Here is a 16416-nt window from a genome sequence, read left to right on the forward strand (position 1 = left end):
GGGCTCGTCCGGGATTTGAACCCGGGACCTCTCGCACCCAAAGCGAGAATCATACCCCTAGACCAACGAGCCCTCAAAATCCTCTTACCTCTCAAAAGCTAATACCGGCTCTAAGCCCGCAATGAAGATCATGCTGGTATCTTTATGATGCTTGGTCTGTGAATACGCATGAAAGTCAGTCTCAACTTACCCTTTCTCAAACGATAGCACTATCATTTACAAGTGTCTCCTTTTATTCCGTCCCAGCTTTGGACACGTCTTACAGGAAGTCAGCCCTTATTTATATATTTCTGCAGTGGCTGAAGCTTAATGAGAAAGAGTAACAAGTTGTTCATAACAACATAAGAAACACATTGTGCATTTTCTCTCAAATACTCCTTCACTTTGTGCCAAAAGAAATACCAAGGTGAATACCTAGGTCACAGATTCAAGCTAAAGATCTTCCTGCTGAATGCAAGGCGCAATAAAAACTGCATATCGCTGGACGAAAGCATTCCTTGCATAGCCTCTAACATCATAACATAACTGAGCTGCTAGCAGCAAGCTAACCAATACCTTTCTGAAATGAGAATGACATGTGCTTATCTGCTCAATCAGTGCTCAATCAGGCGAGATTTAGAAAAGGTGGAAAGGGTCCAAGTGGATGCCCCTTCCTTTTTAGGGTGGGTCCTGCTGACTATCATAGGATTGCTTGTAAAAGTGGTCAGGGTCAGAGGAAAAGCTGCCAACACTTCTTAGCGTTCTCTATAGATGCAGCCATTTTCTGTGACTGTAATTTCGGCCTTTTCCCAGAAGTCTCTATTCTGCCTATGCAAATTAACAAAAGCAGTGCTTATTCCTCACTTGCTCAAATGTCCTTCCTGTCCAGAAAGCTCTGATTAAGCATGCTTATTTTCTTTTTCTGGGATATTTTAAATTGTTTCGCTGTCCAGTCTGTGGCAGTAGAAAGCTGCTTATGATGCCAGGTTTTGATGAATCCCCAAGGTACAAGTACAGAGGAATATATCAGTCTCTAGGATATGGAACTTTTAGCTAACACATCACAATATGTGATGCTTGCCAAGAAAACACTACATTCTGGAGCGCTGATGATCAGAACATTCTGCTCCTGAAGGATAGAAAAGACAGCTTGATTGAAATAAAGTCTGTTTATATTGACGCTCTCTCTCTCCCTATATATACATACATGCGTACACACACACACACAGGTATGTCATGCATTTCTTCAGATTTGTTTCAACCATTTACCATTTATTGGAGAATCCCTACTTTTCAAGTGATTGCAAATGAAGTCATCTCTGGCACTTTTTGTGCAAAGTAAGAGACACACATGACACCTTTTTATAAAAGTCATCGGTTTCTTTGTTACTGTGTACTTTCAAAGCATGGGGCTTTCACACGTCAGGTAAACCTGATTACCACTACACAACAAAAGCAGATGCAGCTTTCTTATCTATGTCGTGATAGAACAGTTGTGAATTGATTAGAAGAAGGGCCCTGATGTGATACTTATTACATGCAGCCTGTAAGATAGTCAAACATGCAGGCTAAGAAGGAAGATGCAAATATCAATGTATTAGAAAAACACCTAAAGGCGAGTGATATGCTTTCATTCATGCATGGCTAGGAAAAATCGCCATACTGTTGCAAACATTCTTACACCACCAACTGGAAATAAATGATTCTGACATTAAACGTAAAGGTGACAATGCATTTGTATCATCACCTTGAGAAGGATCATCTTGGAATTGAGCCGAGGGCCTCTGCACTCAAAGCCAGAAACACTCCTCTAAAATAAGATTCCTGTTGGTGCCAACAATTCTCCATGTTAATGCTTGTTCTAGGTGAGCAGTGAACCGATTGCATGGCTCTTTTGAAAGCAAGGTCTGAGAACCAACAGATACATCCACACGCCGATTACTTTAGTGTTTTGAGAGAATTCCCTTTCTTGGAACGAGATTGCATGAAATAATCTTCAGGGCTTGGACAATTCCATGGCAAAATGGCACCTATCAACATTGTAGCCAACACAATATAACAACTGTTTCTGCCCGGTTTCGAACCGGGGACCTTTCGCGTGTGAGGCGAACGTGATAACCACTACACTACAGAAACAGATACCTACAGTTGATTTTTCTGTAATGAAACTGCTCCGAACTGGCTATTCCATGGGCCTCTGGCTTTAGATTTCTTTCATGCAACCTGCCCGACATCCCTAGCTGAACGCTCGTACATGCCATGCAAGACCAGATGTTTGGTATTAGCTCAGACTGGGCAGGGCTGAAGCATGAGACTCTAGCAAAGAATTATCCACTACTGCAAAGAAAAAATTGATGTTGGTTTTGAAACGCAAACTTCAAAACAACTTGAAAAGAGTACCAAGAAAAGGGCTCGTCCGGGATTTGAACCCGGGACCTCTCGCACTCAAAGCGAGAATCATACCCCTAGACCAACGAGCCCTCAAAATCCTCTTACCTCTCAAAAGCTAATACCGGCTCTAAGCCCGCAATGAAGATCATGCTGGTATCTTTATGATGCTTGGTCTGTGAATACGCATGAAAGTCAGTCTCAACTTACCCTTTCTCAAACGATAGCACTATCATTTACAAGTGTCTCCTTTTATTCCGTCCCAGCTTTGGACACGTCTTACAGGAAGTCAGCCCTTATTTATATATTTCTTCAGTGGCTGAAGCCTAATGAGAAAGAGTAACAAGTTGTTCATAACAACATAAGAAACACATTGTGCATTTTCTCTTAAATACTCCTTCACTTTGTGCCAAAAGAAATACCAAGGTGAATACCTAGGCCACAGATTCAAGCTAAAGATCTTCCTGCTGAATGCAAGGCGCAATAAAAACTGCATATCGCTGGACTAAAGCATTCCTTGCATAGCCTCTAACATCATAACATAACTGAGCTGCTAGCAGCAAGCTAACCAATACCTTTCTGAAATGAGAATGACATGTGCTTATCTGCTCAATCAGTGCTCAATCAGGCTCGATCAGGCGAGATTTAGAAAAGGTGGAAAGGGTCCAAGTGGATGCCCCTTCCTTTTTAGGGTGGGTCCTGCTGACTATCATAGGATTGCTTGTAAAAGTGGCCAGGGTCAGAGGAAAAGCTGCCAACACTTCTTAGCGTTCTCTATAGATGCAGCCATTTTCTGTGACTGTAATTTCGGCCTTTTCCCAGAAGTCTCTATTCTGCCTATGCAAATTAACAAAAGCAGTGCTTATTCCTCACTTGCTCAAATGTCCTTCCTGTCCAGAAAGCTCTGATTAAGCATGCTTATTTTCTTTTTCTGGGATATTTTAAATTGTTTCGCTGTCCAGTCTGTGGCAGTAGAAAGCTGCTTATGATGCCAGGTTTTGATGAAAACCCAAGGTACAAGTACAGAGGAATATATCAGTCTCTAGGATATGGAACTTTTAGCTAACACATCACAATATGTGATGCTTGCCAAGAAAACACTACATTCTGGAGCGCTGATGATCAGAACATTCTGCTCCTGAAGGATAGAAAAGACAGCTTGATTGAAATAAAGTCTGTTTATATTGACGCTCTCTCTCTCCCTATATATACATACATGCGTACACACACACACACAGGTATGTCATGCATTTCTTCAGATTTGTTTCAACCATTTACCATTTATTGGAGAATCCCTACTTTTCAAGTGACTGCAAATGAAGTCATCTCTGGCACTTTTTGTGCAAAGTAAGAGACACACATGACACCTTTTTATAAAAGTCATCGGTTTCTTTGTTACTGTGTACTTTCAAAGCATGGGGCTTTCACACGTCAGGTAAACCTGATTACCACTACACAACAAAAGCAGATGCAGCTTTCTTATCTATGTCGTGATAGAACAGTTGTGAATTGAGTAGAAGAAGGGCCCTGATGTGATACTTATTACATGCAGCCTGTAAGATAGTCAAACATGCAGGCTAGGAAGGAAGATGCAAATATCAATGTATTAGAAAAACACCTAAAGGCGAGTGATATGCTTTCATTCATGCATGGCTAGGAAAAATCGCCATACTGTTGCAAACATTCTTACACCACCAACTGGAAATAAATGATTCTGACATTAAACGTAAAGGTGACAATGCATTTGTATCATCACCTTGAGAAGGATCATCTTGGAATTGAGCCGAGGGCCTCTGCACTCAAAGCCAGAAACACTCCACTAAAATAAGATTCCTGTTGGTGCCAACAATTCTCCATGTTAATGCTTGTTCTAGGTGAGCAGTGAACCGATTGCAGGGCTCTTTTGAAAGCAAGGTCTGAGAACAAACAGATACATCCACACGCCGATTACTTTAGTGTTTTGAGAGCATTCCCTTTCTTGGAACGAGATTGCATGAAATAATCTTCAGGGCTTGGACAATTCCATGGCAAAACGGCACCTATCAACATTGTAGCCAACACAATATAACAACTGTTTCTGCCCGGTTTCGAACCGGGGACCTTTCGCGTGTGAGGCAAACGTGATAACCACTACACTACAGAAACAGATACCTACAGTTGATTTTTCTGTAATGAAACTGCTCCGAACTGGCTATTCCATGGGCCTCTGGCTTTAGATTTCTTTCATGCAACCTGCCCGACATCCCTAGCTGAACGCTCGTACATGCCATGCAAGACCAGATGTTTGGTATTAGCTCAGACTGGGCAGGGCTGAAGCATGAGACTCTAGCAAAGAATTATCCACTACTGCAAAGAAAAAATTGATGTTGGTTTTGAAACGCAAACTTCAAAACAACTTGAAAAGAGTACCAAGAAAAGGGCTGGTCCGGGATTTGAACCCGGGACCTCTCGCACCCAAAGCGAGAATCATACCCCTAGACCAACGAGCCCTCAAAATCCTCTTACCTCTCAAAAGCTAATACCGGCTCTAAGCCCGCAATGAAGATCATGCTGGTATCTTTATGATGCTTGGTCTGTGAATACGCATGAAAGTCAGTCTCAACTTACCCTTTCTCAAACGATAGCACTATCATTTACAAGTGTCTCCTTTTATTCCGTCCCAGCTTTGGACACGTCTTACAGGAAGTCAGCCCTTATTTATATATTTCTGCAGTGGCTGAAGCTTAATGAGAAAGAGTAACAAGTTGTTCATAACAACATAAGAAACACATTGTGCATTTTCTCTCAAATACTCCTTCACTTTGTGCCAAAAGAAATACCAAGGTGAATACCTAGGTCACAGATTCAAGCTAAAGATCTTCCTGCTGAATGCAAGGCGCAATAAAAACTGCATATCGCTGGACGAAAGCATTCCTTGCATAGCCTCTAACATCATAACATAACTGAGCTGCTAGCAGCAAGCTAACCAATACCTTTCTGAAATGAGAATGACATGTGCTTATCTGCTCAATCAGTGCTCAATCAGGCGAGATTTAGAAAAGGTGGAAAGGGTCCAAGTGGATGCCCCTTCCTTTTTAGGGTGGGTCCTGCTGACTATCATAGGATTGCTTGTAAAAGTGGTCAGGGTCAGAGGAAAAGCTGCCAACACTTCTTAGCGTTCTCTATAGATGCAGCCATTTTCTGTGACTGTAATTTCGGCCTTTTCCCAGAAGTCTCTATTCTGCCTATGCAAATTAACAAAAGCAGTGCTTATTCCTCACTTGCTCAAATGTCCTTCCTGTCCAGAAAGCTCTGATTAAGCATGCTTATTTTCTTTTTCTGGGATATTTTAAATTGTTTCGCTGTCCAGTCTATGGCAGTAGAAAGCTGCTTATGATGCCAGGTTTTGATGAATCCCCAAGGTACAAGTACAGAGGAATATATCAGTCTCTAGGATATGGAACTTTTAGCTAACACATCACAATATGTGATGCTTGCCAAGAAAACACTACATTCTGGAGCGCTGATGATCAGAACATTCTGCTCCTGAAGGATAGAAAAGACAGCTTGATTGAAATAAAGTCTGTTTATATTGACGCTCTCTCTCTCCCTATATATACATACATGCGTACACACACACACACAGGTATGTCATGCATTTCTTCAGATTTGTTTCAACCATTTACCATTTATTGGAGAATCCCTACTTTTCAAGTGATTGCAAATGAAGTCATCTCTGGCACTTTTTGTGCAAAGTAAGAGACACACATGACACCTTTTTATAAAAGTCATCGGTTTCTTTGTTACTGTGTACTTTCAAAGCATGGGGCTTTCACACGTCAGGTAAACCTGATTACCACTACACAACAAAAGCAGATGCAGCTTTCTTATCTATGTCGTGATAGAACAGTTGTGAATTGAGTAGAAGAAGGGCCCTGATGTGATACTTATTACATGCAGCCTGTAAGATAGTCAAACATGCAGGCTAAGAAGGAAGATGCAAATATCAATGTATTAGAAAAACACCTAAAGGCGAGTGATATGCTTTCATTCATGCATGGCTAGGAAAAATCGCCATACTGTTGCAAACATTCTTACACCACCAACTGGAAATAAATGATTCTGACATTAAACGTAAAGGTGACAATGCATTTGTATCATCACCTTGAGAAGGATCATCTTGGAATTGAGCCGAGGGCCTCTGCACTCAAAGCCAGAAACACTCCACTAAAATAAGATTCCTGTTGGTGCCAACAATTCTCCATGTTAATGCTTGTTCTAGGTGAGCAGTGAACCGATTGCATGGCTCTTTTGAAAGCAAGGTCTGAGAACCAACAGATACATCCACACGCCGATTACTTTAGTGTTTTGAGAGAATTCCCTTTCTTGGAACGAGATTGCATGAAATAATCTTCAGGGCTTGGACAATTCCATGGCAAAACGGCACCTATCAACATTGTAGCCAACACAATATAACAACTGTTTCTGCCCGGTTTCGAACCGGGGACCTTTCGCGTGTGAGGCAAACGTGATAACCACTACACTACAGAAACAGATACCTACAGTTGATTTTTCTGTAATGAAACTGCTCCGAACTGGCTATTCCATGGGCCTCTGGCTTTAGATTTCTTTCATGCAACCTGCCCGACATCCCTAGCTGAACGCTCGTACATGCCATGCAAGACCAGATGTTTGGTATTAGCTCAGACTGGGCAGGGCTGAAGCATGAGACTCTAGCAAAGAATTATCCACTACTGCAAAGAAAAAATTGATGTTGGTTTTGAAACGCAAACTTCAAAACAACTTGAAAAGAGTACCAAGAAAAGGGCTCGTCCGGGATTTGAACCCGGGACCTCTCGCACTCAAAGCGAGAATCATACCCCTAGACCAACGAGCCCTCAAAATCCTCTTACCTCTCAAAAGCTAATACCGGCTCTAAGCCCGCAATGAAGATCATGCTGGTATCTTTATGATGCTTGGTCTGTGAATACGCATGAAAGTCAGTCTCAACTTACCCTTTCTCAAACGATAGCACTATCATTTACAAGTGTCTCCTTTTATTCCGTCCCAGCTTTGGACACGTCTTACAGGAAGTCAGCCCTTATTTATATATTTCTTCAGTGGCTGAAGCCTAATGAGAAAGAGTAACAAGTTGTTCATAACAACATAAGAAACACATTGTGCATTTTCTCTTAAATACTCCTTCACTTTGTGCCAAAAGAAATACCAAGGTGAATACCTAGGCCACAGATTCAAGCTAAAGATCTTCCTGCTGAATGCAAGGCGCAATAAAAACTGCATATCGCTGGACTAAAGCATTCCTTGCATAGCCTCTAACATCATAACATAACTGAGCTGCTAGCAGCAAGCTAACCAATACCTTTCTGAAATGAGAATGACATGTGCTTATCTGCTCAATCAGTGCTCAATCAGGCTCGATCAGGCGAGATTTAGAAAAGGTGGAAAGGGTCCAAGTGGATGCCCCTTCCTTTTTAGGGTGGGTCCTGCTGACTATCATAGGATTGCTTGTAAAAGTGGCCAGGGTCAGAGGAAAAGCTGCCAACACTTCTTAGCGTTCTCTATAGATGCAGCCATTTTCTGTGACTGTAATTTCGGCCTTTTCCCAGAAGTCTCTATTCTGCCTATGCAAATTAACAAAAGCAGTGCTTATTCCTCACTTGCTCAAATGTCCTTCCTGTCCAGAAAGCTCTGATTAAGCATGCTTATTTTCTTTTTCTGGGATATTTTAAATTGTTTCGCTGTCCAGTCTGTGGCAGTAGAAAGCTGCTTATGATGCCAGGTTTTGATGAATCCCCAAGGTACAAGTACAGAGGAATATATCAGTCTCTAGGATATGGAACTTTTAGCTAACACATCACAATATGTGATGCTTGCCAAGAAAACACTACATTCTGGAGCGCTGATGATCAGAACATTCTGCTCCTGAAGGATAGAAAAGACAGCTTGATTGAAATAAAGTCTGTTTATATTGACGCTCTCTCTCTCCCTATATATACATACATGCGTACACACACACACACAGGTATGTCATGCATTTCTTCAGATTTGTTTCAACCATTTACCATTTATTGGAGAATCCCTACTTTTCAAGTGATTGCAAATGAAGTCATCTCTGGCACTTTTTGTGCAAAGTAAGAGACACACATGACACCTTTTTATAAAAGTCATCGGTTTCTTTGTTACTGTGTACTTTCAAAGCATGGGGCTTTCACACGTCAGGTAAACCTGATTACCACTACACAACAAAAGCAGATGCAGCTTTCTTATCTATGTCGTGATAGAACAGTTGTGAATTGAGTAGAAGAAGGGCCCTGATGTGATACTTATTACATGCAGCCTGTAAGATAGTCAAACATGCAGGCTAAGAAGGAAGATGCAAATATCAATGTATTAGAAAAACACCTAAAGGCGAGTGATATGCTTTCATTCATGCATGGCTAGGAAAAATCGCCATACTGTTGCAAACATTCTTACACCACCAACTGGAAATAAATGATTCTGACATTAAACGTAAAGGTGACAATGCATTTGTATCATCACCTTGAGAAGGATCATCTTGGAATTGAGCCGAGGGCCTCTGCACTCAAAGCCAGAAACACTCCACTAAAATAAGATTCCTGTTGGTGCCAACAATTCTCCATGTTAATGCTTGTTCTAGGTGAGCAGTGAACCGATTGCATGGCTCTTTTGAAAGCAAGGTCTGAGAACCAACAGATACATCCACACGCCGATTACTTTAGTGTTTTGAGAGAATTCCCTTTCTTGGAACGAGATTGCATGAAATAATCTTCAGGGCTTGGACAATTCCATGGCAAAACGGCACCTATCAACATTGTAGCCAACACAATATAACAACTGTTTCTGCCCGTTTTCGAACCGGGGACCTTTCGCGTGTGAGGCAAACGTGATAACCACTACACTACAGAAACAGATACCTACAGTTGATTTTTCTGTAATGAAACTGCTCCGAACTGGCTATTCCATGGGCCTCTGGCTTTAGATTTCTTTCATGCAACCTGCCCGACATCCCTAGCTGAACGCTCGTACATGCCATGCAAGACCAGATGTTTGGTATTAGCTCAGACTGGGCAGGGCTGAAGCATGAGACTCTAGCAAAGAATTATCCACTACTGCAAAGAAAAAATTGATGTTGGTTTTGAAACGCAAACTTCAAAACAACTTGAAAAGAGTACCAAGAAAAGGGCTCGTCCGGGATTTGAACCCGGGACCTCTCGCACTCAAAGCGAGAATCATACCCCTAGACCAACGAGCCCTCAAAATCCTCTTACCTCTCAAAAGCTAATACCGGCTCTAAGCCCGCAATGAAGATCATGCTGGTATCTTTATGATGCTTGGTCTGTGAATACGCATGAAAGTCAGTCTCAACTTACCCTTTCTCAAACGATAGCACTATCATTTACAAGTGTCTCCTTTTATTCCGTCCCAGCTTTGGACACGTCTTACAGGAAGTCAGCCCTTATTTATATATTTCTTCAGTGGCTGAAGCCTAATGAGAAAGAGTAACAAGTTGTTCATAACAACATAAGAAACACATTGTGCATTTTCTCTTAAATACTCCTTCACTTTGTGCCAAAAGAAATACCAAGGTGAATACCTAGGCCACAGATTCAAGCTAAAGATCTTCCTGCTGAATGCAAGGCGCAATAAAAACTGCATATCGCTGGACTAAAGCATTCCTTGCATAGCCTCTAACATCATAACATAACTGAGCTGCTAGCAGCAAGCTAACCAATACCTTTCTGAAATGAGAATGACATGTGCTTATCTGCTCAATCAGTGCTCAATCAGGCTCGATCAGGCGAGATTTAGAAAAGGTGGAAAGGGTCCAAGTGGATGCCCCTTCCTTTTTAGGGTGGGTCCTGCTGACTATCATAGGATTGCTTGTAAAAGTGGCCAGGGTCAGAGGAAAAGCTGCCAACACTTCTTAGCGTTCTCTATAGATGCAGCCATTTTCTGTGACTGTAATTTCGGCCTTTTCCCAGAAGTCTCTATTCTGCCTATGCAAATTAACAAAAGCAGTGCTTATTCCTCACTTGCTCAAATGTCCTTCCTGTCCAGAAAGCTCTGATTAAGCATGCTTATTTTCTTTTTCTGGGATATTTTAAATTGTTTCGCTGTCCAGTCTGTGGCAGTAGAAAGCTGCTTATGATGCCAGGTTTTGATGAATCCCCAAGGTACAAGTACAGAGGAATATATCAGTCTCTAGGATATGGAACTTTTAGCTAACACATCACAATATGTGATGCTTGCCAAGAAAACACTACATTCTGGAGCGCTGATGATCAGAACATTCTGCTCCTGAAGGATAGAAAAGACAGCTTGATTGAAATAAAGTCTGTTTATATTGACGCTCTCTCTCTCCCTATATATACATACATGCGTACACACACACACACAGGTATGTCATGCATTTCTTCAGATTTGTTTCAACCATTTACCATTTATTGGAGAATCCCTACTTTTCAAGTGATTGCAAATGAAGTCATCTCTGGCACTTTTTGTGCAAAGTAAGAGACACACATGACACCTTTTTATAAAAGTCATCGGTTTCTTTGTTACTGTGTACTTTCAAAGCATGGGGCTTTCACACGTCAGGTAAACCTGATTACCACTACACAACAAAAGCAGATGCAGCTTTCTTATCTATGTCGTGATAGAACAGTTGTGAATTGAGTAGAAGAAGGGCCCTGATGTGATACTTATTACATGCAGCCTGTAAGATAGTCAAACATGCAGGCTAAGAAGGAAGATGCAAATATCAATGTATTAGAAAAACACCTAAAGGCGAGTGATATGCTTTCATTCATGCATGGCTAGGAAAAATCGCCATACTGTTGCAAACATTCTTACACCACCAACTGGAAATAAATGATTCTGACATTAAACGTAAAGGTGACAATGCATTTGTATCATCACCTTGAGAAGGATCATCTTGGAATTGAGCCGAGGGCCTCTGCACTCAAAGCCAGAAACACTCCACTAAAATAAGATTCCTGTTGGTGCCAACAATTCTCCATGTTAATGCTTGTTCTAGGTGAGCAGTGAACCGATTGCATGGCTCTTTTGAAAGCAAGGTCTGAGAACCAACAGATACATCCACACGCCGATTACTTTAGTGTTTTGAGAGAATTCCCTTTCTTGGAACGAGATTGCATGAAATAATCTTCAGGGCTTGGACAATTCCATGGCAAAACGGCACCTATCAACATTGTAGCCAACACAATATAACAACTGTTTCTGCCCGGTTTCGAACCGGGGACCTTTCGCGTGTGAGGCAAACGTGATAACCACTACACTACAGAAACAGATACCTACAGTTGATTTTTCTGTAATGAAACTGCTCCGAACTGGCTATTCCATGGGCCTCTGGCTTTAGATTTCTTTCATGCAACCTGCCCGACATCCCTAGCTGAACGCTCGTACATGCCATGCAAGACCAGATGTTTGGTATTAGCTCAGACTGGGCAGGGCTGAAGCATGAGACTCTAGCAAAGAATTATCCACTACTGCAAAGAAAAAATTGATGTTGGTTTTGAAACGCAAACTTCAAAACAACTTGAAAAGAGTACCAAGAAAAGGGCTCGTCCGGGATTTGAACCCGGGACCTCTCGCACTCAAAGCGAGAATCATACCCCTAGACCAACGAGCCCTCAAAATCCTCTTACCTCTCAAAAGCTAATACCGGCTCTAAGCCCGCAATGAAGATCATGCTGGTATCTTTATGATGCTTGGTCTGTGAATACGCATGAAAGTCAGTCTCAACTTACCCTTTCTCAAACGATAGCACTATCATTTACAAGTGTCTCCTTTTATTCCGTCCCAGCTTTGGACACGTCTTACAGGAAGTCAGCCCTTATTTATATATTTCTTCAGTGGCTGAAGCCTAATGAGAAAGAGTAACAAGTTGTTCATAACAACATAAGAAACACATTGTGCATTTTCTCTTAAATACTCCTTCACTTTGTGCCAAAAGAAATACCAAGGTGAATACCTAGGCCACAGATTCAAGCTAAAGATCTTCCTGCTGAATGCAAGGCGCAATAAAAACTGCATATCGCTGGACTAAAGCATTCCTTGCATAGCCTCTAACATCATAACATAACTGAGCTGCTAGCAGCAAGCTAACCAATACCTTTCTGAAATGAGAATGACATGTGCTTATCTGCTCAATCAGTGCTCAATCAGGCTCGATCAGGCGAGATTTAGAAAAGGTGGAAAGGGTCCAAGTGGATGCCCCTTCCTTTTTAGGGTGGGTCCTGCTGACTATCATAGGATTGCTTGTAAAAGTGGCCAGGGTCAGAGGAAAAGCTGCCAACACTTCTTAGCGTTCTCTATAGATGCAGCCATTTTCTGTGACTGTAATTTCGGCCTTTTCCCAGAAGTCTCTATTCTGCCTATGCAAATTAACAAAAGCAGTGCTTATTCCTCACTTGCTCAAATGTCCTTCCTGTCCAGAAAGCTCTGATTAAGCATGCTTATTTTCTTTTTCTGGGATATTTTAAATTGTTTCGCTGTCCAGTCTGTGGCAGTAGAAAGCTGCTTATGATGCCAGGTTTTGATGAAAACCCAAGGTACAAGTACAGAGGAATATATCAGTCTCTAGGATATGGAACTTTTAGCTAACACATCACAATATGTGATGCTTGCCAAGAAAACACTACATTCTGGAGCGCTGATGATCAGAACATTCTGCTCCTGAAGGATAGAAAAGACAGCTTGATTGAAATAAAGTCTGTTTATATTGACGCTCTCTCTCTCCCTATATATACATACATGCGTACACACACACACACAGGTATGTCATGCATTTCTTCAGATTTGTTTCAACCATTTACCATTTATTGGAGAATCCCTACTTTTCAAGTGACTGCAAATGAAGTCATCTCTGGCACTTTTTGTGCAAAGTAAGAGACACACATGACACCTTTTTATAAAAGTCATCGGTTTCTTTGTTACTGTGTACTTTCAAAGCATGGGGCTTTCACACGTCAGGTAAACCTGATTACCACTACACAACAAAAGCAGATGCAGCTTTCTTATCTATGTCGTGATAGAACAGTTGTGAATTGAGTAGAAGAAGGGCCCTGATGTGATACTTATTACATGCAGCCTGTAAGATAGTCAAACATGCAGGCTAGGAAGGAAGATGCAAATATCAATGTATTAGAAAAACACCTAAAGGCGAGTGATATGCTTTCATTCATGCATGGCTAGGAAAAATCGCCATACTGTTGCAAACATTCTTACACCACCAACTGGAAATAAATGATTCTGACATTAAACGTAAAGGTGACAATGCATTTGTATCATCACCTTGAGAAGGATCATCTTGGAATTGAGCCGAGGGCCTCTGCACTCAAAGCCAGAAACACTCCACTAAAATAAGATTCCTGTTGGTGCCAACAATTCTCCATGTTAATGCTTGTTCTAGGTGAGCAGTGAACCGATTGCAGGGCTCTTTTGAAAGCAAGGTCTGAGAACAAACAGATACATCCACACGCCGATTACTTTAGTGTTTTGAGAGCATTCCCTTTCTTGGAACGAGATTGCATGAAATAATCTTCAGGGCTTGGACAATTCCATGGCAAAACGGCACCTATCAACATTGTAGCCAACACAATATAACAACTGTTTCTGCCCGGTTTCGAACCGGGGACCTTTCGCGTGTGAGGCAAACGTGATAACCACTACACTACAGAAACAGATACCTACAGTTGATTTTTCTGTAATGAAACTGCTCCGAACTGGCTATTCCATGGGCCTCTGGCTTTAGATTTCTTTCATGCAACCTGCCCGACATCCCTAGCTGAACGCTCGTACATGCCATGCAAGACCAGATGTTTGGTATTAGCTCAGACTGGGCAGGGCTGAAGCATGAGACTCTAGCAAAGAATTATCCACTACTGCAAAGAAAAAATTGATGTTGGTTTTGAAACGCAAACTTCAAAACAACTTGAAAAGAGTACCAAGAAAAGGGCTGGTCCGGGATTTGAACCCGGGACCTCTCGCACCCAAAGCGAGAATCATACCCCTAGACCAAGGAGCCCTCAAAATCCTCTTACCTCTCAAAAGCTAATACCGGCTCTAAGCCCGCAATGAAGATCATGCTGGTATCTTTATGATGCTTGGTCTGTGAATACGCATGAAAGTCAGTCTCAACTTACCCTTTCTCAAACGATAGCACTATCATTTACAAGTGTCTCCTTTTATTCCGTCCCAGCTTTGGACACGTCTTACAGGAAGTCAGCCCTTATTTATATATTTCTGCAGTGGCTGAAGCTTAATGAGAAAGAGTAACAAGTTGTTCATAACAACATAAGAAACACATTGTGCATTTTCTCTCAAATACTCCTTCACTTTGTGCCAAAAGAAATACCAAGGTGAATACCTAGGTCACAGATTCAAGCTAAAGATCTTCCTGCTGAATGCAAGGCGCAATAAAAACTGCATATCGCTGGACGAAAGCATTCCTTGCATAGCCTCTAACATCATAACATAACTGAGCTGCTAGCAGCAAGCTAACCAATACCTTTCTGAAATGAGAATGACATGTGCTTATCTGCTCAATCAGTGCTCAATCAGGCGAGATTTAGAAAAGGTGGAAAGGGTCCAAGTGGATGCCCCTTCCTTTTTAGGGTGGGTCCTGCTGACTATCATAGGATTGCTTGTAAAAGTGGTCAGGGTCAGAGGAAAAGCTGCCAACACTTCTTAGCGTTCTCTATAGATGCAGCCATTTTCTGTGACTGTAATTTCGGCCTTTTCCCAGAAGTCTCTATTCTGCCTATGCAAATTAACAAAAGCAGTGCTTATTCCTCACTTGCTCAAATGTCCTTCCTGTCCAGAAAGCTCTGATTAAGCATGCTTATTTTCTTTTTCTGGGATATTTTAAATTGTTTCGCTGTCCAGTCTATGGCAGTAGAAAGCTGCTTATGATGCCAGGTTTTGATGAATCCCCAAGGTACAAGTACAGAGGAATATATCAGTCTCTAGGATATGGAACTTTTAGCTAACACATCACAATATGTGATGCTTGCCAAGAAAACACTACATTCTGGAGCGCTGATGATCAGAACATTCTGCTCCTGAAGGATAGAAAAGACAGCTTGATTGAAATAAAGTCTGTTTATATTGACGCTCTCTCTCTCCCTATATATACATACATGCGTACACACACACACACAGGTATGTCATGCATTTCTTCAGATTTGTTTCAACCATTTACCATTTATTGGAGAATCCCTACTTTTCAAGTGATTGCAAATGAAGTCATCTCTGGCACTTTTTGTGCAAAGTAAGAGACACACATGACACCTTTTTATAAAAGTCATCGGTTTCTTTGTTACTGTGTACTTTCAAAGCATGGGGCTTTCACACGTCAGGTAAACCTGATTACCACTACACAACAAAAGCAGATGCAGCTTTCTTATCTATGTCGTGATAGAACAGTTGTGAATTGAGTAGAAGAAGGGCCCTGATGTGATACTTATTACATGCAGCCTGTAAGATAGTCAAACATGCAGGCTAAGAAGGAAGATGCAAATATCAATGTATTAGAAAAACACCTAAAGGCGAGTGATATGCTTTCATTCATGCATGGCTAGGAAAAATCGCCATACTGTTGCAAACATTCTTACACCACCAACTGGAAATAAATGATTCTGACATTAAACGTAAAGGTGACAATGCATTTGTATCATCACCTTGAGAAGGATCATCTTGGAATTGAGCCGAGGGCCTCTGCACTCAAAGCCAGAAACACTCCACTAAAATAAGATTCCTGTTGGTGCCAACAATTCTCCATGTTAATGCTTGTTCTAGGTGAGCAGTGAACCGATTGCATGGCTCTTTTGAAAGCAAGGTCTGAGAACCAACAGATACATCCACACGCCGATTACTTTAGTGTTTTGAGAGAATTCCCTTTCTTGGAACGAGATTGCATGAAATAATCTTCAGGGCTTGGACAATTCCATGGCAAAACGGCACCTATCAACATTGTAGCCAACACAATATAACAACTGTTTCTGCCCG

At 41.5% G+C, this 16416-nt stretch overlaps 6 non-coding genes across 6 annotated transcripts; all 6 read right to left on the reverse strand.

The window, feature by feature from the left end:
* Positions 1–72, reverse strand: TRNAP-UGG (transfer RNA proline (anticodon UGG)). The gene has a single exon. It is a non-coding gene; the product is annotated as a tRNA-Pro (tRNA).
* A 1970-nt stretch (positions 73–2042) lies between these two features.
* Positions 2043–2115, reverse strand: TRNAV-CAC (transfer RNA valine (anticodon CAC)). Its single transcript has one exon. It is a non-coding gene; the product is annotated as a tRNA-Val (tRNA).
* A 272-nt stretch (positions 2116–2387) lies between these two features.
* TRNAS-UGA (transfer RNA serine (anticodon UGA)) lies at positions 2388–2459 on the reverse strand. The gene has a single exon. It is a non-coding gene; the product is annotated as a tRNA-Ser (tRNA).
* A 4712-nt stretch (positions 2460–7171) lies between these two features.
* On the reverse strand, positions 7172–7243 carry TRNAS-UGA (transfer RNA serine (anticodon UGA)). Its single transcript has one exon. It is a non-coding gene; the product is annotated as a tRNA-Ser (tRNA).
* Positions 7244–9568: 2325 nt separating this feature from the next.
* Positions 9569–9640, reverse strand: TRNAS-UGA (transfer RNA serine (anticodon UGA)). The gene has a single exon. It is a non-coding gene; the product is annotated as a tRNA-Ser (tRNA).
* A 2325-nt stretch (positions 9641–11965) lies between these two features.
* Positions 11966–12037, reverse strand: TRNAS-UGA (transfer RNA serine (anticodon UGA)). The gene has a single exon. It is a non-coding gene; the product is annotated as a tRNA-Ser (tRNA).
* Positions 12038–16416: the final 4379 nt, after the last annotated feature.

Source organism: Triturus cristatus, chromosome 8 (genome assembly GCF_964204655.1).
Source record: "Triturus cristatus chromosome 8, aTriCri1.1, whole genome shotgun sequence".
In the NCBI taxonomy this organism is placed as follows: Eukaryota; Metazoa; Chordata; class Amphibia; order Caudata; family Salamandridae; genus Triturus; species Triturus cristatus.